We start from the raw sequence: 25,268 nt of genomic DNA, 5'->3' as shown, positions 1-25,268 counted from the left end.
CGTCAGGGTCAAAAAACGGTCTTTGAGCGATTACTGGTTTCCGGCCTCTAGCAAACTATCTTCAGAACAAATAATTCCTTTTACTACATGAGTAATAGCCGGCCGAAGTGGCCGTGCGGTTAAAGGCGCTACAGTCTGGAACCGCAAGACCGCTACGGTCGCAGGTTCGAATCCTGCCTCGGGCATGGATGTTTGTGATGTCTTTAGGTTAGTTAGGTTTAACTAGTTCTAAGTTCTAGGGGACTAATGACCTCAGCAGTTGAGTCCCATAGTGCTCAGAGCCATTTGAACCATTTTTTTACAAGAGTAATAAGTCTATTCCATGATCAAATCGTGTGACATCCTGCGACGGACATGCTAAACATAGTCTGATGTAGCATACCATACCAAGTGAACACTGAACAAACGTACTACTCTCCAATGGGAAGGAGTTATCTGATCTTGCGATAGTTTACTACAAAACCGAAACCAATAATCCCCAATTATTTACACAGAGGTGACAAAAGTCACGATATACGTCCTAATACTGTGTCGGACCTCCTTTTACCCGAAGTAGTGCAAAAACTCGGTGTGACATTGATTCTGCAAGTCCCTGGAAGGCCCCTGCAGAAATATTGAGCCACGTAGCCTCCGTAGTCGTCCATAACTGCGAAAGTATTGCTGGTGCAGGATTTTGTTCACGTATTGAGCTCTCGGTTATATTCCATAAATGTTCGATGGGATTCAGGTCGGGGGATCTGGGTGACCAAATCATTCGCTCGAATTTTGTTCAGAATGTTCTTCAAACCACCAGCCCGGTGGCATGGCATATTGTCATCCACAAAAATTTCCATCGTTGTCTGGGAACATGAAGTCCATCAATGACTGCAAGTGGTCTGCAAGTAGCCGAACATAACTATTTACAGCCACTGATCGATTCACTTGGACCAGAGAACCCAGTCCATTCCATGTAAACACAGCACACACACACCATTCTCGAACCATCACCTGCTTGCACTGTACCTCGCTGACAACTTGACTCCATGGCTTAATGGAGTTCGTGCCACACTCGAACCCTACCATCAGCTCTTACCAACTGGAATTTGGACTCATCTGACTAGGCCACAGTTTTGCAGCCCTCTAGGGTTCAGCTGATAAGGTCACGAGCCCAGGAGAGGCGATGTCATCCTGCTAGCAAAGGAGCTCGCGTCGGTCGACTGCTGCCACAGGACATTAACGCCAAATTTCGTCACGACGTCCCAGCAGATACGTTCGTCGTACGTCCCACGTTGATTTATGTGGCTATCTCACACAGTGTTGCTTGTCTGTTATCACTGACAACTCTACGCAAACGCCGCTGCTCTATGTCGTTATGCGGAGGCCGTTCTCCACTGTGTCGCCCATAGTGAGAGTTAGGCCTAACGCCTGAAATTTGATATTCTCGGCACACTCTTGCACTGTGGATCTCGGAAGATTGAATCCCCTAACGATTTCCGAAATGGAATGTCTCACGCGTCAATGTCAAACTACCATTCCGCGTTCAAAGTCTGTTGATTCCCACTGCGTGGCCATAATCACATGGGAAACCTTTTCACATGAATCACCTGAGTACAAATGATAGCTCCGCCAACGCACTGCCCGTTTATACCTAGTGTGCGCAATATTACCGCCATGTGTATATGTGCATATCGTTATGCCATGAGTTACGTCACCTCAGTGTGTATTATAATCCTCATGGTTAATAATAAACTGTCAAAATAACGAGTTATAAGAGTTTTCCTGGACACAATCTCCTTCATATAAAACAGTCCGAGTTGACATTTCTCTATACATACACCTTTTTCAGAGGTGAACTTCACGTCAACGGGATCATCCAAAAGACAACATAGAGTGAAAACATGCTAATTAAGCCAACCCTTGTCTTTAGATCAACACAATAAGATTGATTAGTTTATCTATGTGTTGACGCCATTTTAACGTGATATCCAACTGGACACCAAGGAACTGTGCTACATTTAGTTTATTACCATATACTTCCAGTTCTGCTGCTAACAGATTATTATCGCATGTTTGAAACCGCATTATATGAGTCTCTGTGAGATTAAGACTAAAATTGCTACCTATGAATCCCTTGTAAGCCCAACCAGCATACATAAATCAGAATGCTGTGTACGCTCCACAGTCTCCACAAGGAATCTATGGTCTGTTGCTTTTCCAAGCAGCTACAAGGGAATACGTATCGCGACTCATTTTCGCATAGTCATATAAAGCAAAGATTTTTCTGCATTTGAAAGGTACTTTCAGAGTCAGAAAAAACTTCAGATCCCACTGTAATTCAAGCTGTAAGTGTTGAATGTTTCCACCTATAACAAACAGAGGCACGGAGCTGGAACGTAATATCTGTTGTAGGAAGAGCATCTTCCACATACAGTGTACATACAATCTCAGGGATGACGGAGAAAGGTAAATATATCAATTTGAACATAGGAACCCTAGTCCAAAAATGACTAAGTCGAAAGCTGCAAGTGAAAATTATTCTGATACCTCTGGCAGTGGACTATACGTACCGGTACTGTTGCTACGATTGTAGGTTAGGCAACTTTTAGAGGTGGCAGTATGAACCAAAGTAAGAAAAAAACGTCCACTAAATATGGGCTCTAAAATGCATTAAATAGAAAAGGCGTGTTTCTCAGCAGCGAAGATTAGCAAGTACTCGTAGATCTTACGATATGCGTTAGCTATGTTTGCTAGACATGTTTTCCTTGTTTCAGTCCACATTACAACCTGGAAGTTGTATACCCTACAATCTTAGCAACGATAGTACCGGTAAATGTATTCCACTGTCAGAGATATCAGAACGATTTTCTCTTATAACTTTCGACTCGGTCTTCCGAGGCAGGGTCCCTCGCCTCAAATTGATGCATTTGCCCTTCCTCATCATCCCTGTAAGTTTGTAACTCACATAATCAGCCTGTATGTATTAGTCCGGACATACATACAAACGTGCATGAATGAAATATATATTTGTTGTAGCTATGCTATTTACGTGAAGTATTGTAAATGAGTTCCAATTTCAAATCGAGTGAGGTAATACAGTAGTAAAGACGCTGGAGCCAGATTCTGAACCATCGGGGTCACATTCTCGTCCGACCATCCCTCTTGAGGCTCTTGTGGTTTCTCTAAACGATGAAGGTCAATGCTGGCATGATATCTTCAGAAAGAAAACGCCCGATTGTCGTGCCTAACATGAGCCTGTGCTCCATTTCTAACGACCTCGCTGCCGATGGGCTGTCGGTCGCTTATTGCTTCTCTCGTTTTTATCTGAATTCACCAGTCTGCCTCTGTGGGAGTGTTTAGAAATATATCTCTTCTACCAAGATTTGGTAGCGATATTAGTAAGAAGTATGAATTAAAAGTGCGAGAAGATTTTGGCTTGGGGTGAAAAATAGTGAGGAGCGACACTGTAGCTGTCGGAAATTGCCCCCTGTTACCTAATACAAATACACAGGAACAATAACTAGGTGAACTTAAACTCTGCACCCACGAAAGACAATGCAACTGTTTTTTCATGCTAAGCTTTCACGCTTGAAAGTAGTTTCGCTAGTGAGTATTTGTTACAAAGTCATCTCATGAAATTGAAAAAAACTCCCGAAAATGACGACACTCTTCCCACATGCAACTGGAAGCCAGATCATGCCCTATGCTCTTACTTGCTAGACACGGCTACAACCCATTCCTTAATTTCCCAAGTTTTAAACGTTGTTTTTGGTTGTGGCTACACAGACTGACCGCCTGTACTGGTCGTATGTAACGAAAGAGACATAGTTAACCGCAGATATATTCTTGAGACAACTGTATGCGTTGAGAATGATTCTTAGATTTATAAACGAGGTAAGAAAAGTCTTCTGTGGCATGTGCAATCTTTAGCCACAATTTGGTCACAACGGGCTTGACTTGCAAGCGACAGCACCTACTCGTCATCGCCGATTTCTCTCACATTTACGGTGCTCTTGCAGGGTTGGCTAGAAATGATGACGAAGTCTCATACTCCGGTGAGCGTAGGGGACGATGCGAGAGACCGCCAGCACTGTACTAGGCCAGGTCCTAGCGGAGGTGGTTTGCCATTGCCTTCCTCCGACCGTAATCGGGATGAATGATGATAATGAAGACGACACAACAACACCTAGTGATCTCGAGGGAGGAAAAATCCCTGACCCCGCCGGGAATCGAATCCGGGACCCCGTGCAAGAAGCGAGAACGCTACCGCAAGACCACGAGTTGCAGACTGGCTAGAAATGAAAGTGGCGTAAGTGGCAGCTCCAGGCCGCCAATTCTTTAGAAAAAATAGCGTTTTTGAAGCAGGTCGGGTGAAGCATGAGCCATCCATGTTAGGTGGCTGGTGCAGTGGGGAGAGCAGAAGACGTAAGTCCAAAGGGCGTGAGCTCGACTCCGAAAGAGGAACATCTTTTTATTTTTTTTTAAATTTCAGTTACTTACAATACAAGTAAATTGAAATAATGCTTTATAGATTGTATTTATTAAAATTTTTATAAAGGGCATGGAAAGGAAAGGCAAAGGAAAATTTGCGATTGCAAATGAATTTCCAGGAAGGAACTGTAAAACGTTTACGAGAATACGATATTCTAGAAAATTTTCGTTTCTCGTCGAGAAGTACGAAGGTAATGAGCTCCGTAGCCGTAGATAGCGTAGTCCGCAACTGCCTATGGGCCAATTTTACTTGTACCGGTAACTTATTGTTCGTGGGGCCTGCCGCTGGCTGCTCGCAGGTCAAAAAGAAGCTAACGGCATACCAAGTCTATATACTTTAGTTACAACCCTTGCTTGGAAAAGTATTTGCGGAGTTCTCGTGGACACTGTAGCTATAATCCTTCCCTGGAAATTTATTTACAAACTCAAATTTTCCTTTACATTTCCTTTTATGACATTTTTGAAAATGTTAATGAATACAAAATACTGAGCTTTCACGTTGTTTTTAGTGTAAGTAACGTAAAAATTGAAAGTAAAGAAGTTCCTCACATGATTACTCTCGACCCAACTACCTCCACGTTACTATAGTGTACTCTTTCCGCAGTGTCAACCATTGCATTTGATCTGCGCTATCATTAATGGCACATGCCTCTCTTGACCCGCGTCAAAAACGCAGTTTTTTTAAAAAAAAAAAAAAAAAAGTTTGGTCATCTGGAGCTCCTACGTATTTCAGTTTCATTTCTGGCCAAGTCCTGCAGTTACCATAAATTTAGACGAATTCGGTGATGACGAGCACGCGTGGTCCCCTTGTTAACGAGCAGAGTAGCAGGATGCAAAACCTGAGCGAAAGTTCGCCAGGCACTGCGCGTTTTCGCTGACGCCGGTCCCACTTTGCGGGAAACGCGGCAGCGCCGCTCCACGCCCTCCACCTAGCGCCCGCACACCGGAACAAAGCAGCGGCTGCCTGCGCTCCCGCCCATCGTAGCGACCGGCTTTTTGTCCGGCGCGGCCGGCAGCAGACAGCTCGGAAAAATTGCGCAACGTGGTGCAGCTGACCTTGTGCGGAAACTACGAACCAGGATAGCGCTAGACCGGCCGGTTACTAGGAGCGGAAGTGGGCGCTTCTGTGTCACATCTATAAATAGCGCCTTACGCGTGAACCTATACACAGATGTTGACAGGCACGTAATAGATGTGAACCTGCATGTCCGAACGCTAGCTTACTTCACCTTATGAATGGAGCATGAATGAATGCAGACAGCACTGTGCATGTTTTCTGGGGCCGAAAAGTGGGCTCGAATGTGTGGGTGTACATGAAACGCTGTCCTTGTTAGTGTTTCAAAGCAACCAGGTATCCTAGCAATGTAATTTTATCTAACGATTTTGCCCTATGATTGCTCAATAAGGTCATAATGCTAGGACATCTAGTTTTACCTGAATATGAAAAGTACCAAAAAAATGAAACTTCCTGGCAGATTAAAACTGTGTGCTGGACCGAGACTCGAACTCGGTACCTTTGCCTTTGCTCCACTATCTGAGCTACCCAAGCACGACTCACGCCCCATCCTCACAGCCTTACTTCTGCCAGTACCTCGTTTCCTACCTTCCAAACTTTACAGAAGCTCTCCTGCGAACCTTGCAGAACTAGCACTCCTGAAAGAAAGGATATTGCGGAGACATGGCTTAGCCACAGCCTGGGGGATGTTTACAGAACGAGATTTTCACTCTGCAGCGGAGTGTGCGCTCATATGAAACTCCCTGGCTGATTAAAACTGTGTGCTGGACCGAGACTCGAACTCGGGACCTTTGCCTTTCGCGGGCAAGTGCTCCACCATCGAGCTACCCAAGCACGACTCACGCCCCGTCCTCACACCCTTACTTCTGCCAGTACCTCGTCTCCTACCTTCCAAACTTTACAGAAGCTCTCCTGCGAACCTTGCAGAACTAGCACTCCTGAAAGAAAGGATATTGCGGAGACATGGCTTAGCCACAGCCTGGGGGATGTTTTCAGAACGAGATTTTCACTCTGCAGCGGAGTGTGCGCTCATATGAAACTCCCTGGCTGATTAAAACTGTGTGCTGGACCGAGACTCGAACTCGGGACCTTTGCCTTTCGCGGGCAAGTGCTCCACCATCGAGCTACCCAAGCACGACTCACGCCCCGTCCTCACAGCCTTACTTCTGCCAGTACCTCGTCTCCTACCTTCCAAACTTTACAGAAGCTCTCCTGAAAACCTTGCAGAACTAGCACTACCAAAAAAATGATGATTTCAACTACATATAAGAAACATTTTGAAGAGGCAGTGCTCGTGTCACTTCGGTGAATGTGATAACGTGAAGTCGTGCGGGACAGTGATTTTGTCAGACCTAGGACTGGTGACGTAAGCGACCTTATCTGCCTCTCTGCCGATTTGAGTTCTTACAAGCAGGCCTGGATCCAAAAGAAGGGGTGGCCATGAAACCCATAAAAAAAAAACGCTTTAGTATCCAACAGTGATTTGGATTCTCCGCTCAGCCTGATTATCGATATGGAGGAAGGGTCAGAGATACTCCGGCTTCATACAATGGGTGCAGCTCTCTCCCACGGAGGGCGCCACAACTGCAGGCATGTCACATGGTCCCGTCCCTTGACCGTGGCCTTGCGCTCCTTCGGCAATTCTCGCCATTTTCTGAAGCCTACAGTGAGTGCCATTGATAAAGTGATCGACTCAGCTAGTTCCTTTGTGCTTCACTTACGACGATTTTCGCTATGCTCTTGGCTTTGCTACTACCTATCTTTTCACTTCATGAATTACTCCATCATTGACCACAGGAACCACCCACCTGTTGTGGTCTCTGCTTCATCATCACTGTGTGTGATCATAAACTGTGTTCTACCTCGCCGGCCGAAGTGGCCGTGCGGTTAAAGGCGCTGCAGTCTGGAACCGCAAGACCGCTACGGTCGCAGGTTCGAATCCTGCCTCGGGCATGGATGCTTGTGATGTCCTTAGGTTAGTTAGGTTTAACTAGTTCTAAGTTCTAGGGGACTAATGACCTCAGCAGTTGAGTCCCATAGTGCTCAGAGCCATTTGAACCATTTGTGTTCTACCTCGTCGAGTAGGATATAAAATATGACATACAAATTTACAAATTTCTCAGGTACTTCTGAAAAATGAAGGAGCATAGAAATTAAGAGTCTCGAAAATGGATATTTTAAGAAATTACAAGCAACTTTTCAATTTCTCTCCCGTATGGATGCACTCATGTTCTAGCGACCTGGAGTAAACACTGTAGCCATGTAAAAGCACTCATTCACACGCTGCTCGTGCCGGTTGCAGGACCTACTCCTCCCGAAATCAGAGTAGCGGGTAACAGGACCCACTCCTCCCGAACTAACCTAATGGCCTGCAGGTAATAAATAGTCCCGAGACCTCCCAGCAGTTTGCAGGTTCATGCTTCAGTCTACGGCAGATCACTTTTAAGTGAACAAGTCCTCCGATCCCACTGTAGTTTCAATAAACAGAATGGGAGTGAAAGTGCTTGTTCTTAAAGATAACGCCTTTCGATTTCAAAAACTGTTGAAAATTGGTGTCTCGCGATGGACGCTTAACATTAAGGTTCAAATGGCTCTGAGCTCTATGGGACTTAACTGCTGAGGTCAGCAGTCCCCTAGAACTTAGAACTACTTAAACCTAACTAACCCAAGGACAGCACACACATCCATGCCCGAGGCAGGATTCGATCCTGCGACCGTAGCGGTCGTGCGGTTCCAGACTGTAGCGCCTAGAACCGCTCGGCCACACCGCCCGGCGCAACATTAAGGGTTGCAGAAGCTTTAGTGAAACTATTTCTATTGAAGAGCTGTATGTTGTGGAGACTCAAGAAGGCCACAATCACCTGGAAATACCTTGCGGCAAAATTCAGAGGCAAAAAATAATTTGTATTCTGAAGAGAAAAGCTACAGAAGATATTTGTGAGGTACCGTCAAAGCTAATTTACAATCCCATGAAAGGAGAAGATAAGATAGAAATAACAACCAGAGATGTTGACAGCTTTGGTAAAACAATTAAAAAAGCTTGTGAAATTGCCGACAAGTATTGAAGAGGTTCATGATACTATCAACATGCTAAATTTGGAAACTATAGTCGGTGCAAATTTCTTGCTAGAAAATGATACTGAAAAAAAGTTGTAATATTTTGTGAATCTGAAAACCTTAGAATACTTACTCAGTGTGACACGAAATATGTTGATGGAACATTCAAGTGTTGCACAAGGTTTTTTGTCAGCTGTTTACAATACTTGGGCTAGTTAGTAGACATTATATTCCAAGGGCTTTTTTTCTTTATTGAACGACAAGAAAACTTCGTCGTACAAGTATATCTTTCAAACAGTTATCGATAAATGTAATGACCTAGATCTGAAATTTTCACCATCAACGATGTTTTCAGATTTTAAAGACGACATAATGAACGCTAGAAGTGAAATCTGGACAGATACAAGAATACATGAATGCAAATTTCATTTAACGCAGAGCTGAAGCGAATAATACAACCATTGGGGCTTGCACATGATATTACACACGATGTGAAATTGGAAGTTTTCTGCCTTATGTATTTTTTTGTCCATGCTGGATCCTGATGCGGTTGCTGACTGTTTTGTTGAGGATTTTATGTCAGTGATGCCTGCACCGGAAAATTTGCAAACGGTGAAAATTGCTGAAAGAGAGAGGAATCCCTCATCTACGAACTCGTCAGTCATATCGTGCAGGCCTGTGTTAATAAACGCTAGTGCTAAGTGAAATGTTGCTAATGATAAATGCTCATTTCGATTTTATATTGACAAATTCTGAAGCTGTCAAAATCGTGAGAGCTTGTTGCTATTATGGTTCTTAAATCAATTGAGTGTCACACGTACTTCTCTAATTGTTTGAAAAATGTTTTTCAACTCTGAAACGGAATTTCTTGGAAGTTACACTAAAAATATACTCATTAATTTAAACAAATTATTATTGTATTAAAGAATGTTATAGTTATTATAATCAAAGGCGATTGTGTGAAAGCAAGTGGTCATGACTAGTTAGATTTGATGTTGGGAGGGGAAGGGGCAAATTACGACATCGCTGCTTCGGCCTCCCCTCCCCCCCTCCCGGCCTCCCCTCCCCCCCTCCCGGCCTCCCATCACCGCCCCCGAAACGAACTGCAGATCCGTTACAGCGCAGGGGACGATTTGGCTACCACCAGATCGAAAGGCCGAGATGCATATGGTGTTTCATCTCTGAACCAGTGACCTTGCTTGCTATGGAGTCCAACTGTCTACCGCAAATACCTTGATACATTAAAAGTGCCGTCACCAGAATAAGTTGCAAGACTGAGCAATATGGAGTAACAGTGCACATTGCTGGCTAGTACGAATTAATTAATTACGAGTCAGTCACAAAAGCAGTTTTCCGCAACATTTGAGTTTTTCTTTTTATTTTCAGTTGGATCTAGAGGGCTGTACTATCAATAACTGTCTCCTCATCGTCATGGGCAGAAGCCAACACTAGAACGCAACTACTTCTGCTAACTTTACGTACAGAAGTACAGAAATAAGCATCAGTGCAGCATCATTGTCATAGTACACACGAATTGTGGAGGAAGGGAATTTGAGTGGTGAGTGGTGCAATATGTTGGTATGAGGACAATGGAAAGGACAGCACCAAAGCAATATTCAAACACTGTTAGTATCCTGATGTGGAGAATATTTATAGGAGATGAAGTGGGCCCTCTGATACTCAGCCATCCTTTTCAATAGATGTTTGATATTGGGACCTGACGATCGTGTGTACACATTTATTCCTCTAGAAAAATATATATTCAACCGTAGAGTGCACCATCCTATCAATTTTAAACTGAGTCAGAGCTGTTTGATTAGCACTCCGTGGACATTTGGGTAGTCACCTGTCATTCAGAAACCTGAACTCTGCGTTACTCAGGGCATCTATGATGCTGCCGAAATTGATGTCTGGATGTCTCTCCCTCAGACCTACTCCTATGGTTCTCTGTGAGTCGGAAGCAGCTGTTGATGGTATGTACCTCTTTTGACTGCTATAAGCACTGCTTAGCTGTCTCTGTTCAAGTTTCTATTAATGTGCACTGCGTTTTTGATCTGGGGAATCAAATTTTCAAAGAAAAGGCGATTCCTTCTGGCGCATCAATACAAAATAGAATAAGTTCACCACTGCTCCTCAAACAATTTTCACAAAATTTTCGAGATTCAGTAGGTCACCTGATAGTTCACACGAATTTTGTTACACTTAAAAGTATGGAGCTGTAGACAGTCAAATACGCTCCAGTTTACATTCTCTCTCTGAATTAGGTATTAACTGATGATGACTTCATTTTGTACAGTCTCATTAATAAAAAAATTTTATACCATTCCAAGAGATATTTGATACTCATTAGAGGACTTGTCAAGGCACATTCGAAAAAATATTATTCTTGCTTCACATATTTTCATGCATTACATCAATTTTTCTGAAAAGAGTAATTCGCAGTATTGCAGCTAATACACTCAGCATTTGTGTTCTTAAAGCTTCAAAAGATTCCATTAGAGCACAAGTTGATATTAATTTAATCTTTAACCTACCTCTCAGTATCACAATATATTGAAATTGGGGCAAAGCTTCTTCTCCCATTATGTAGCAAAGAACGACATGATCGAGAAAATGGTATGTTCACAGAGTAAAGACCGCTCCAGTCATGAAATATAGGTCAGATTTTGGGACGGATTTGGAGGTTTCATTTTGATGTACTCTCGCACAAAAGGCAGGTATTTGGATTTGAATCTACTCTGCCATGTACTTGGAAACTATACAAACATTTAGTCAACAGAATATATCGCTCGTATTCCATGAATTATTGACTGACATATGCTCTATATTTACTCATACGATTTATTTGTTTTTGCATATTGTTACTAATTTTTGTTCATAACATCTGGCCTAAATGATGAGCAAGAGGGAAGTGATTACATTCTATTTGCAAACGATATTCGAGGAATACTGAGCTGTCCAACTGATTAACGAAACATTGCCAGTATTCATGTGGAACGATCCAAACACATGACGAAAGCACTTCTTAGATGTATCAGTGAAGTGCTGAGGTCGTCTGTCTCTCGTCGTTACAGTAAAAAGGGAAAGGAGAAAAATACATACCCCTCCATGTCAATTTTTTAGAACAGTGTGTTCTCTGAGTTTAATCGAAAATATCATAAGTATTTTCCAGACTGTGTCTACCAAAGGCACCTCCTTTTTTTTTATCACCGTGCTTGGACCCCAACATAGAGCAGTAATTAACTGTCCAGTAGGAAACTGGCAACCCTGCAGTGGAAGCTGCAGCTGCCGGCCGGCCCACTTGTCAACGGCCAGAGTGCCAGGTGAGCAGAAACGGCAGGAAACACCAAATGGCTCTGCACTGGCACCTGCAGTGGTGACGTCAGTCTATCAGCGCGGCCAGTTCACCCAATTTTTCTAGGCAAGCAAACTCGATTTCCACAGCGTACAGGGAAGAAAGAGCGTTATGGGATAAAACTAAGAGGGGGACAGTACAGTATCTGATCGTGAGAGGAAGGCTCTTAAATATTTTTAACTTAGAAAAAGAAGTCATCCTTAAAACATATAATGCTGTTAACTATCACGTGGGACACCAGCCGACCGGTGTGGCCGAGCGGTTCTAGGCGCTTCAGTCTGGAACCGCGCGACTGCTACGGTCGCAGGTTCGAATCCTGCCTTGGGCATGGATGTGTGTGATGTCCTTAGGTTAGTTAGGTTTAAGTAGTTCTAAGTTCTAGGGGACTGATTACCTCAGACGTTAAGTCTCATAGTGCTCAGAGCCATTTGGGACACCATTTATTGCCGCTGTCAGTTCTAGCATCATAAACATCCTTATACATTATGGGCCTGTTTCTTCTTGTGTAACTGTCACTCAAGAATGGTTCAAATGGTTCTGAGCACTATGGGACTTAACATCTGTGGTCATCAGTCCCCTAGAACTTAGAACTACTTAAACCTGACTAACCTAAGGACATCACACACATCCATGCCCGAGGCAGGATTCGAACCTGCGACCGCAGTAGTCGCGCGGTTCCGGACTGAGCGCCTGAACCGCTAGACCACCGCGGCCGGCTGTCACTCAAGAAACAGAGACTATGATCACTGTAAAAATAACGACCATTATGATAGAAAAAGAAGACAGAGCAAGGAAGTAAGTAGAGACAACAATAGGACTGAATGTCAGGCATCCAGCAGTGTGAGCTCCAGATGCGGCCTCTGCAATGATGGGCTGAGCTGTGGCAACCAGCCTCTATCGCATAAACAGACAAGGACACTGTCAGTTTACCATTCATCATTTAGACGAGAGAAAGGTCCTACAGAGATGAATGAGTAATGGTATCGGCGCAGAAATCTGACATTCGCGATTTGATCCCTTGCTAATTTAGTATCTCTTCAGACATAGCATCATATACATGAACAACCTCACATTCCACATCTACTGCTAGCACGTTAACTAAATTACAAGACAGACTAACCATGTCATTAGTTTTGAATCGTTCTGAGGGTACCAGTAGCTCTGAAGATTCCTTGAAGGGCATCTTGGCCTTTGTACTGGATAGCACAAATGACCAATGTTGCTATGTTCTTTGAAGGAAGAGATTTGGACCAAACAGATGCAGTTCATACAACAAAAATCCACCATATGCCTATATTACGCTAATATCTTATGGCATTCATGTTTACTGTAAAATATCTGCAAGTATTGTATCAGTCTGAACAATATTAAACTATTATCTTGCTTATATTGGATGAGGACCAGAAATTCAGACATTGCTCCAACACACTGTTGTTTAATATTATTTAAATATTTATATTTCAATTAAAAGTAATAATAAAACAGTGTAAAATATTTTTACTATTTATGGGTACTTACAAAAAATTATCATAAAACTAGTTGGAAAACTTGAACAGAAGTGATACTATACAAAAATGATTTAAAATTGTTTGTGGTTATTCTTCCCTAACTAATGCAACATATCAGCACTTTAGAGATGTAAAAAATGTATTAAGCAGCAGAAGCACTGACTAATTAGCTTAAACAATGTCTTCATACATCATGATGTACTGTACTGCATAAGAGTGGAACAAATAAGTTCTAAATATCAGATAAATACATTGCTATTAACTTTTTTTATATTGCTTTGCATAGGTGTCATCATTACAAGAAGTTATTACCAAAAATAAATGATTTGAGTATAAAATGATATTGAACTGAGTATAAAATGATATTAACTGTAATATATCTAATGTTTTAAATATTAACTATAATATTCAGAGCTTCTTTAAATAGGACAAAGATAAAACAAGAAATTCATGGCTGAGTGATGTAGTAATATGTCTAGAACAGAAAAAATCCAAATAATAATGAATATAACTTGCTCTAGGAGTAGGATAATGGTATTGCTGATCAATATGCCCAATAATATAAAAATAATCAAAGACTAAGATAATAATCATATTGACATAGTCGAATAAAGATTAATATTCTATAAGTAATACATAACTATTAGTTTTTGAACTGAAAATGAACTTCCTTACTCCAAAAATTGTAGTGTTGGCAAGGAAACTGTACAGTGAATATTCACTAATTCATAGTATTTCTACTCGTGGTTGCGGTAAGTCAATTTCATTAATCTAATGACAGCAGAAATATATATAACAGTTATAAAGTGTTCAGAAATGATGGTTGTTACAGATAAATTCAGGAGATGACAATAAACTGAGATGCTACCCCTTTGTGACAGAATGCTGTTTGTATTTGTGAAATGTATTTTCTTTCAATGACCAGCTGGCCCTGTGTTCTAGAAAGGCAACCAGTGTGTAATACACTACTTCCCTCTGAATACTCCGAATACTAGTACCAGAATGTCTCACTGCTATAGCTCAAGGAATATCTAAACGTACCTTATTATCATAGTACCAGTCAATGAAAGAGTGTTATTCATTTTCTTCACAACTTAACGACTATGACAGTTGTTAAAATTGTATCATGAGCAAACAGAAGGACCAATGATATATTAATAAAATTTAAAAGAGCTCTTTACAGATTTTAAGTAAACTGAAGGATGTTTGAATATAAAAAGACGTAAATCTTCTAAAGTAATCTTATTTGCTGAATCAGTCTACTTTAGTTGTAAAATTTAAACTCTAAACAACACTGCAGAATATCAGTGCATTTATTAATATTTTATGCCATGATAACATTACTTAGTAACTTTTGTGTTCATAGGAAATATTTATTGCAGAAATCTCAATAGCTTTTCTTCAACACTTAATTTTATAGAGCTTCACAGCTCATTTCCATACTCAAGAATATTTTAAATTGTGAATAAGTCTGCATTTCAAAGCAACATTCCCTTTCACAAAGGAACACTAAAAAGAAACAAGTTTCTTGTGGTGGTCAATTTCTGCACTAGCTGTAAATAAATTGCAGTTGTTTACAGAAAAACGCCTTCTGCATGCTACATGTTAATTTATTTTATTTATGAACCCAGACACGTTCCATCTTTTTAACAAGGCATCATCAGTGGGTGTCCTGCCATATTTTTAAATTGATATCCAGTTTGTGACAATGAAAGAATCAGTAATATTCCAGGACACCAACTGAAGAAGCATTGTTACATAGGCGAAACGCATCTGGTGTATAAATAAAATAAAAATTAATGTGCAGAATGCAGAAGGCGTTTTCTTACGTACTACTGCAATTCACTAAAATCAAAGTGAGATTTTTCGTTCTTTCAGTACAGTTAGTTTTTGTTGAAGCAATTCCTGTTTATCATCAGCTCGTCTTTCCTAGCATTTTGCAAATAACAAATGCTTCAAACACAATAAAGAGATCTCTTATACTTTACAAAAGTCAGCTGGCGAATACTTACAATTATAAATTACACTGGTGAATGCTCAAATACAGAACGAAATACATTATTCGCTATTACCTAAGTTGTGAACCCAGTACACTTCACTTCCAACATGGAACACACACATATTGTTGGCTTAGTTTTCACTGCTGAATTAGTTAATTCACCGTTTATTCCAGTTATGCATAGTTATGTGATAATTTACAATAACACAGTAAAGAAACTGTTTCTGTGTTAATCGTACGATCATCTTGTTTAGAAGCAGATCTCGATGGAGAATACAAAGTACAGACCAATCAAAGGCCCACACACGACTGCTCTGTCGCCGTCTCCAAAATGGCGCTCTCTGACGTTGAAGGTCACCAAGCACGTGGTTACACTAGAACCACTTCGAAAAGCCGCTGTAAAACTGGCTTGCTTGCCAGCTGGTTGTACATGTGTGAATAGAAAGGTGTATGGAGGTTTGAACAATTCAAGGATGTGCTTCATTGGTTGTTACCACTCACACGAAATCCGTATTCAGCAGATGGTGAATACATTCTTTTGTTAGGCTGTTTCATATCATTTTGTGGCAATGACTTTATTACACAGTAAAAATCCAACAATGCAAGAGCAACCTATAATTTTTTGCATCCAAAAATTGGTTTTGGAATCAAAAAAGCAAAACATTTTATATGTCACTTAGATGTGCTAAAGTAACTGTGATAATCAATCACTGACGACATCCTTGAAATAATTTGCGAGTTGTTGACAGCCATACTTTAGATTAAGTCTGATGATGCCTTTAAAACGTTTCCTTGGTGCGCCACTGTTGCGCTTCATACTTTCAGGTCAGACTATAAAATTTGTCCAGGATGATATTTGCTGGGCATACGAACTATATTACCTGACAAATACAGACGGCCACTCGCTTATAAGGACGGAGACTGCTGTACAGTTCAGTTTCCAACCATTTTTAACTGCTGTGCATGGAACTACACATGAGGAATAGTCGTGAAGACAACTTGGGTAATTCTCGGTTCACTGGTTAACTGTTGCAGAAAAAGTGAATGCACATTCCGGATTTGTCCTTCATTTCTTCTCTGTTGACGAGGTAAGTATTTATACCCGAAGACCTCGCTACTAACAGAGTGTTAAACACAGAAGCAACGGCAACATATCAAGGTGTTTCGTGTTGCAGTTGCAATCACTCATGGGAGAAAGTAGAATAGCGTTTGGTAGGAGAAGACATATCGGAGGAGGCTCGCGTCAAGGTGTACGCAGAGTCCGTACCTGCTGCCAGCTGCTAAAGCCTTTCCCGTAGCAGCGTAGTGACACTAACTACAAAACTGGTTCCAGTATCCGAGGCAGAACCCCTCTTTGTCTTGCACTGCAACTCGAGCGTGTTAATTTCTTCATGTTCAGTAGCTGCGCTTCTGTTATAAATAATTCGTCGGCGGGTACGCTGTTGGAAACAATGTATTTACTAGGACTGCACAGAAGTAAGCGAAAATTGTCTGTGAACTTGTCCGAGGAACACGCAAATAAATGTTTAGGCAAATAACGGAAAACAAATCAGTATTAACAACCAGTGACGCTGCAAATACAATATAACATCCCATCGCTGATGCAGGTCTTACCTCTGAGATGCCATTATTATGAAGCACCAGAAACAGTTCATCTACATCTACATCCATACTCCGCAAGCCACCCGACGGTGTGTGGCGGAGGGTACCTCGAGTACCTCTATCTGTTCTCCCTTCTATTCCAGTCTCGTATTGTTCGTGGAAAGAAGGATTGTCGGTATGCCTCTGTGTGGGTTCTAATCTCTCTGATTTTATCCTCATGGTCTCTTCGCGAGTCACACGTAGGAGGGAGCAATATACTGCTTGACTCCTCGGTGAAGGTATGTTCTCGAAACTTCAACAAAAGCCCGTACCGAGCTACTGAGCGTCTCTCCTGCAGAGTCTTCCATTGGAGTTTATCTATCATTTCCGTAACGCTTCCGCGATTACTAAATGATCCTGTAACGACGTGCGCTACTCTCCGTTGGATCTTCTCTATCTCTTCTATCAACCCTATCTGGTACGGATCCCACACGGGTGAGCAGTATTCAAGCAGTGGGCGAACAAGCGTACTGTAACCTACTTCCTTTGTTTTCGGATTGCATTTCCTTAGGATTCTTCCAATGAATCTCAGTCTAGCATCTGCTTTACCGACGATCAGCTTTATATGATCATTCCATTTTAAATCACTCCTAATGCGTACTCCCAGATAATTTATGGAATTAACTGCTTCCAGTTGCTGACCTGCTATTTTGTAGCTAAATGATAAGGAATCTTTCTTTCTATGTATTCGCAGCACATTACACTTGTCTACATTGAGATTCAATTGCCATTCCCTGCACCATGCGTCAATTTGCTGCAGATCCTCCTGCATTTCAGTACAATTTTCCATTGTTACAACCTCTCGATATACCACAGCATCATCCGCAAAAAGCCTCAGTGAACTTCCGATGTCATCCACAAGGTCATTTATGTATATTGTGAATAGCAACGGTCCTACGACACTCCCCTGCGGCACACCTGAAATCACTCTTACTTCGGAAGACTTTTCTCCATTGAGAACGGCATGCTGCGTTCTGTTATCTAGGAACTCTTCAATCAAATCACACAATTGGGCTGATAGTCCATATGCTCTTACTTTGTTCATTAAACGACTGTGGGGAACTGTATCGAACGCCTTGCGGAAGTCAAGAACCGCGGCATCTACCTGTGAACCCGTGTCTAGGGAGGCCCTAGCCACACGACATTTCCATTTCCAACCCGTGTCTATGGCCCTCTGAGCCTCGTGGACGAATAGCGCGAGCTTGGTTTCACACGGTCGTCTTTTTCGAAACCCATGCTGATTCCTACAGAGTAGATTTCTAGTCTCCAGAAAAGTCATTATACTCGGACATAATACGTGTTCCAAAATTCTACAACTGATTGACGTTAGAGCTAAAGGTCTATAGTTCTGCACATCTGTTCGACGTCTCTTCTTGAAAACGGGGATGACCTGTGCCCCTTTCCAATCCTTTGGAACGCTACGCTCTTCTAGAGACCTACGGTACACCGCTGCAAGAAGGGGGGCAAGTTCCTTCGCGTACTCTGTGTAAAATCGAACTGGTATCCCATCAGGCCCAGCGGCCTTTCCTCTTTTGAGCGATTTTAATTGTTTCTCTATCCCTCTGTCGTCTATGTCGATATCTACCATTTTGTCATCTGTGCTACAAGCTAGAGAAGGAACTACAGTGCAGTCTTCCTCTGTGAAACAGCTTTGGAAAAAGACATTTAGTATTTCGGCCTTTAGTCTGTCATCCTCTGTTTCAGTACCATTTTGGTCACAGAGTGTCTGGACATTTTGTTTTGATCCACCTACCGCTTTGACATAAGACCAAAATTTCTTAGGATTTTCTGACAAGTCAGTACATAGAACTTTACTTTCGAATTCATTGAACGCCTCCCGCATAGCCCTCCTCACACTACATTTCGCTTCGCGTAATTTTTGTTTGTCTGCAAGGCTTTGGCTATGTTTATGTTTGCTGTGAAGTTCCCTTTGCTTCCGCAGCAGTTTTCTAACTCGGTTGTTGTACCACGGTGGCTCTTTTCCATCTCTTACGAACTTGCTTCGCACATACTCATCTAACACATATTGTGCGATGGTTTTGAACTTTGTCCACTGATCCTCAACACTATCTGTACATGAAACAAAACTTTTGTGTTGAGCCATCAGGTACTCCGAAATCTGCTTTTTGTCACTTTTGCTAAACAGAAAAATCTTCCTACCTTTTTTAATATTTCTATTTACGGCTGAAATCATCGATGCAGTAGCCGCTTTATGATCGCTCATTCCCTGTTCTGCGTTAACTGTTTCAAATAGTTCGGGTCTGTTTGTCACCAGAAGGTCTAATATGTTAACGCCACGAGTCGGTTCTCTGTTTAACTGCTCAAGGTAGTTTTCAGATAAAGCGCTTAAAAAAAATTCACTTGATTCTTTGCCCCTGCCACCCGTTATGAGCGTTTGAGTCTCCCAGTCTATATCCGGCAAATTAAAATCTCCACCCAGAACTATAACTACTCGAAATATTTTCCAAATTATCCTTCAGGTGCTCAGCCACAACAGCTGCTGAGCCAGGGGGCCTGTAGAGACATCCAATTACCATGTCTGAGCCTGCTTCAAACGTGACCTTCACCCAAATTATTTCACATTCCGGATCTTCGTCAATTTCCTTCGATACTATTGCATTTCTTATCGCTATAAACACGCCTCCCCCTTCACTGTCCAGCCTGTCTCTGCCGTATACATTCCAATCTGAGTTTAGAATTTCATTACTGTTTAATCTGGTTTCAGCCAACTTTCTGTCCCTGGTACTATGTGGGCATTGTGACCGTTTATTAATGAGAACAGTTCTGGGACCTTTCTATAGACGCTCCTGCAGTTTACTATTAGCAGATTAATATTGTTATTCCCTGTTGCATTTTGCCTACTCCTACCTTGCCGCGTCTCAGGAGGCGTCTTGTCGAGCCCAGGGAGGGAATTCTCTAACCTAAAAAACCCACATGTGCACTCCAACTCCACAGTTTCCACAATTTGGAAATTTGTGACATAACCTGATTAGAAGATATCAAGGGATCGCGAATTTAGTACTGGAGAGGAGTGTGTGTGTGTAGGGGGGGGGGGGGGTTAAAATCGTAAAGGGAGACCAATAGATGAATACAATAAGAAAATTCAGAAGTGTGTAAGTTGTAGTAGTTATGTACACGATAGAGTAGCATGAAGAGCTGCGTTAAACCAGTCTTCAGACTGAAAACCACAACAACAACATTGCTGCAGCAGATCGTCTTACCTCTGTGATGCATTAACTGTGAAGAGCCACAAACAGTTTCCACAGTTTGTTCTAAATACAGGTAACCGTCATCATAATTTTTAGTAAATGATACGTTTAATTTCTCACGAGGTAACAAACGGTTTCATCATTTGGGGCTACATTTCTGTGTATGATGAGTAAGTATTGATTGTCCTCCACGATTAGTTATGTGCAAGTAATGAATTTACTAGTTAGGTTCTTACTTGCAAGCAATGTGGAAGAAAGAACGAAAATGTAGTCTCCACTTTTTGTGAGTTACATGAGCACAGCTATTATACTTCTCATAATTCTACGGCGAACTGAGTGTAGCCCAAGCATTTCTTTTATAAATCGCAGTTCGATTTTACTTTATCGCTTTAATAATTTCATGAACTACGTTTTAAAATGTTTGGTATCAATAACTGATGTATTTATACAATTTCATGGGCAGCAAAACACTTCACATCAGATTAGTGGTAATGGTTATTTCATCTGTCAAGGTCACGCAAGTGATTGCTTGTTCACGCCGTTTCATCCGCATGTACATCTACCTGACTACTGTATAAATCAGTTCACACTTAAAGTGCTTCGCAGAGGTTTCACAAAACCGCTGTCAGAGTATTTCTCGATCGTTCCACTGTCAAAGAGTGCGGGGAAAAATGAACACACAAATCTTCCCGTGCGAGCTCTGATTTTTGTTATTTTATCACAATGGTTGGTTATCTCTATGTAGGTGGAAATCAAAATATTTTCACATCCGGAGGAGAAAGATAATGATTGAAACTTGGTGGAAAGCTATCGCTGGAATCGAAAACGCTTTTGTTTTAACATTGCCACCCCAGCTCGTATATCATATCCACAACACTCTCTCCCCTATTTAGGATAATACAAAACATGTTGCCCTTTTTTGAAATTTTCCAAAGTTCTTCGTCAGCGCTATCTGGTACGGACCCAATACAGCGAGCAATGCTCTAGAAGAGGAAGGACCCGCGTAGTGCAGGCACTCTCTTTGGTAGGTATGTTACATCTCCTAAGTGTCCTGCTAATAAAACTCAGTGTTAGGTTCACCTCTCCCACAACATTTTCCGAGTGGTGCTTCCAACTTAGGTTGTTCCTAATTGTAATCCCTAGGCGTTTAGCTTAATCGACAGCCTGTATGACTGTGTGATTAGTCATGTAACCGAAATTTGATATATATTTTCAGTACTCATCTGGAAAACCTCGGATTTTTTATTGTTCATGGTCAACTGCCACTTTTAGCATCGTGGAGACACCCTGTTTGACGAGTTTACTAAACGATAAACGACAGTGTCATCTGCAAACAATTTAATTGGCCAGATCGTCTCCTAAATCATTTATATAGATTAAGAACACCAGAAAGCCTGTAACAACTCCTTGGGGTACCCCAAATATCACCCGTGTTTCACTCGTGTCAATTACTACGAACTGTGAGTGACTTTTCTGACAGGACGTCTTGAACCGAGCTGTACAACTGTACAGCTGTACAACTGAGACGATACCTCGCAGGTACGCATACGATTAGAAGACACTTGTGATGAACACTTCAAAAGCCTTCTGGAAATCTGGAAATACGCAATCAACTTCATATCCCCTGTCGAAAGAACCCATTACCTAGTATAAATAGAGAGCCAGTTGTGTTTCACAAGTACGATGTTCTCTGAATCTGTGCTATGTGTAAATATAGCGTTTTCTTCGAGGTGTTTCTTCGCGTTCTGACACGTTAGGTAAACAAGTAAATTTCGGGCCCGACCGACCACCATGACATCCCTCGCCAGTGGCGGCATAGGATGCGGTATGGAGGGAAATGTGGTCAGCACACCGTTCTCCCAGTCGTTGTTGGGTTTCTTGACCTTGGAACCGCTACTAAGCGTCCGATTAGCTCATCAGTTGTCCTCACGAGGCTAAACGTATCCCGCTGGCAGTACCGGGGACGCACCTGTCTCTCCCCCCCCCCCCCCCCCCCCGCCCCACCTTTCCCCTCTACGTCGGTCAGCCGCGTTGACTACTAAGCTACGGAAGCGGAAATTCTCACACACTGTATGTGGCCAAATCCTATAGCAAATGGTATCGGTTTAGGGCATCCGCAGTCGTTAAAACCCCACAGTCCGTGATATCCCGCATCTCCAAAGGCTAGACAGCTTCGCCGTATATTTTTCAACATCTGGTAAGAATACCAGATCCTATTGTGCTTCAGATTACTGGTTAGTAGTATACATCTTATATTGGTCAGCAAACTGAGGTATGATGAAAAGCAGAAGAGAGCAATGTAGGTCTTCTGGAATTTTCATTGACGCTTATTATAGAGCAGTCTTTCCATTAATCCCGAAGATCTTATTCAAAGAAAAAAAAGAGACTATCTTTGACAGTGCACTTGTGGCATATACTGTGAAATAAAGTAATCTTTCTTACTGTCTGAGCGTTTTCTTTGATAGATCCTAAGGTCGAATCACAGTTCGAAGAAGTTTTGTGAATAAAAAGATCGTCGGTATCTCTAGTAAAACAGAGGAGTCAGGCACGTCGATGGAAATACGCTTGTTTCGAGGTTAACACTTAAAGACCTCATACATTATTTTCCAAGTCAGGTAAAGCAGCATGACCTGTTAATGGAGATCTAATGAGTCAGATTTAATATCAAAAACGTGATTTATTTTGGAGTCTCTGGGTCCAAACGAATAGGAAGGTATTTCCATGGTAACCAAGAGAGTTCCTATTCTGTGGTTCGAGCACATGACACCTCGCTGCAACGACTGATAACCAATAAAATTAGAAATTCCCTTACAGGGGTCTACCGAAGTTCGATCTCCTCAATTCAAGTTGACAGCAGCTCTATTGATCCGCAAACAGCATTCAAACTGCGTAAGAAGTAAATCTGATGCAGCAGCCGGTTCACTGTCAGGCTATGCACAAAATAATATCGCACCGTTTCTCAGTAAATCAGAGTTTGATCAGTTGAAGTGTTAGCATGCCGTAGTCAATGTAAACCGTTTTTCCTTCTTCAACACTTAATAATCGGGGCTCGGATATGGGCCTGTCATTTCTCAAGCAGAGTTTTGGCAGCTGAATACCCGAACATGGTTGCCGACCCACCCAGAAGCTTGACACAGCGAGGTAGCCGCTTGCTTAAGACACTGCACTATTTTCGGACGTTGGATAGACTACCTGACAATTCTGATCAGTTTTTTGTGGTTTATGTGAAACATGCGGACACTGGTTTCTAACATCTTCGACATCGACAAGACATTTGTGTACACCCTAAGGTGCATTCCTAAGTTGCATTCTTTTAGTTCATCAGAGCTTCAACCAGTAGTAACTTTCTCCGGAATTTCCAAAAACCTCACAATTTCCTCTGAAAGTGAAACTTGTCAATAGTGCATTTTATTCCATAACAAGTGTTGGTATTTTGGTAGCATTTGCCTGGATGATAGTCGGTTCAAATTATTAAAATCATTTTTCATCTCCAGTGGGATCTGATCAGCAAGAAGGATGTTTTCGTACAGTTCGTTCTCATCGACGTCTTAGGTAAATCGAAAACCTAGACTCACTGTGTCCTGCCGTGGAGACATCCGACGTTAGTGACAATGCGTTTGACGAGTGAGCGTGTTAAGCTCAGCGCTTCTCTAGATTCTGTTTAAGAGGAATATTAAAATCTATCAAGACCCAACATTCACCAATTACGAATGTGCGCAAATGTGGAAATAATTTCGAATTCCTGAGATGAACAAGGTTCTTAGTACTGCTGAGCAACAAACCGAGTATTGTTTATTAATTTTTTTTTGAACTAACGTTTCTGATAGAAAAGATGTAGCGTAGACTGTGTTAGCCACGTTTGCAGAATGAAACATTACTCATGCAATGACCTTGCTTCGAATCCTGTTCGGCTCTCAGTCTTGATTCGTATGGATTTTTTGTCTGAAAATCTATATACGACCAACAGAAAGGATGTGGGTTCTGTAGGTCATAATGTTATGAGAAATACGAGTAAGAAATGTCCTTTCTGTGACCAATGAGATAAAAACAGCTCGGATCAGATGACACCACCTCGCCTATTGTTGCGAAGACTGTATTCCTCGTTGTTGAAGATCTTCTAACAAGGTGAAGGTACGATCACGGCGTAGGACATTATTTGGTCTTAGGTGACACAACGCTTTTGTCAATAGCACAGAATTTGCTGCCACGAGGGGAGGGTCTCAAACCGTAAAAAAAAAAAAAAAAAAGAATGGTTCAAATGGCTCTGAGCACTATGGGACTTAACATCTGAGGTCATCAATACCTTAGAACTTAGAACTACTTAAACCTAACTAACCTAAGGACATCACACACATCCATGCCCGAGGCAGGATTCGAACCTGCGACGTAGCAGTCGCGCGGTTCCAGACCGAAGCGCCTAGAACCGCTCGGCCACCGCGGCTGGCCCGTAATCAACGGTTCAGGCTTTCTGTGGTATCCACGGGTCATTCCAAACGAATGCCGAAAGGGTTCTGTCAGAATGGCCATGTCAGGCCCCTTCATCCGTGCTTATGTTTATCTAACGACATCAGTGCTGATGCAAGATTGTAGATTAGATAAGCGGAGTTTGGACGGTACCTGTTGCCAGCGTTATACACTCGGGACGCGGCAGCAGCGGCGGCGGCGGACGCCGGTCGTCGTGTGAGGGAGCTGGACTGTGCAGGCACTGTCACCGCGCGGACGGTCAGCTTCCCACTGCGGGCTGCCGCCGGTCGCGCGCGCCGCCGCCGCCGTCAGCGTCACGTGCTGCGCAAGGTGGCCGGCAGGGGCCCCGCGCGCCTCGCCCGCGTCCGGAGGATGTTCCGCCAGCGGCCAGAGGAGCCGTCGCTTGGGATCGGGTGGCGCCTGGCGTGGGTTGTAACCCCTACTTATTTCTCTCTGCAAGGAACACGGTCCTCATCCCCTCCTCAGTGAAGTACACCAACTATACATTTGCTTCACAAACATTCTAGACTGAATCTGTCAGGTAGTATGATTC

General features: G+C 42.4%; 1 protein-coding gene across 1 annotated transcript in view; it reads right to left on the bottom strand.

The window, feature by feature from the left end:
- LOC126481797 (protein unc-13 homolog 4B-like) overlaps positions 1-25,015 on the bottom strand; it is a 140,795-nt gene extending 115,780 nt beyond the window's left edge. Inside the window, exon 1 of the mRNA XM_050105755.1 lies at positions 24,869-25,015. The gene's annotated coding sequence lies outside the window, so the exon portion shown is untranslated. The remainder of the gene's footprint in view (positions 1-24,868) is intronic.
- Positions 25,016-25,268: the final 253 nt, after the last annotated feature.

This window comes from Schistocerca serialis, chromosome 1 (genome assembly GCF_023864345.2).
Source record: "Schistocerca serialis cubense isolate TAMUIC-IGC-003099 chromosome 1, iqSchSeri2.2, whole genome shotgun sequence".
Classification (NCBI taxonomy): domain Eukaryota; kingdom Metazoa; phylum Arthropoda; class Insecta; order Orthoptera; family Acrididae; genus Schistocerca; species Schistocerca serialis.
Note: the sequence above shows the minus strand (reverse complement) of the source record. Positions and strands in the feature narration are given on the sequence as shown.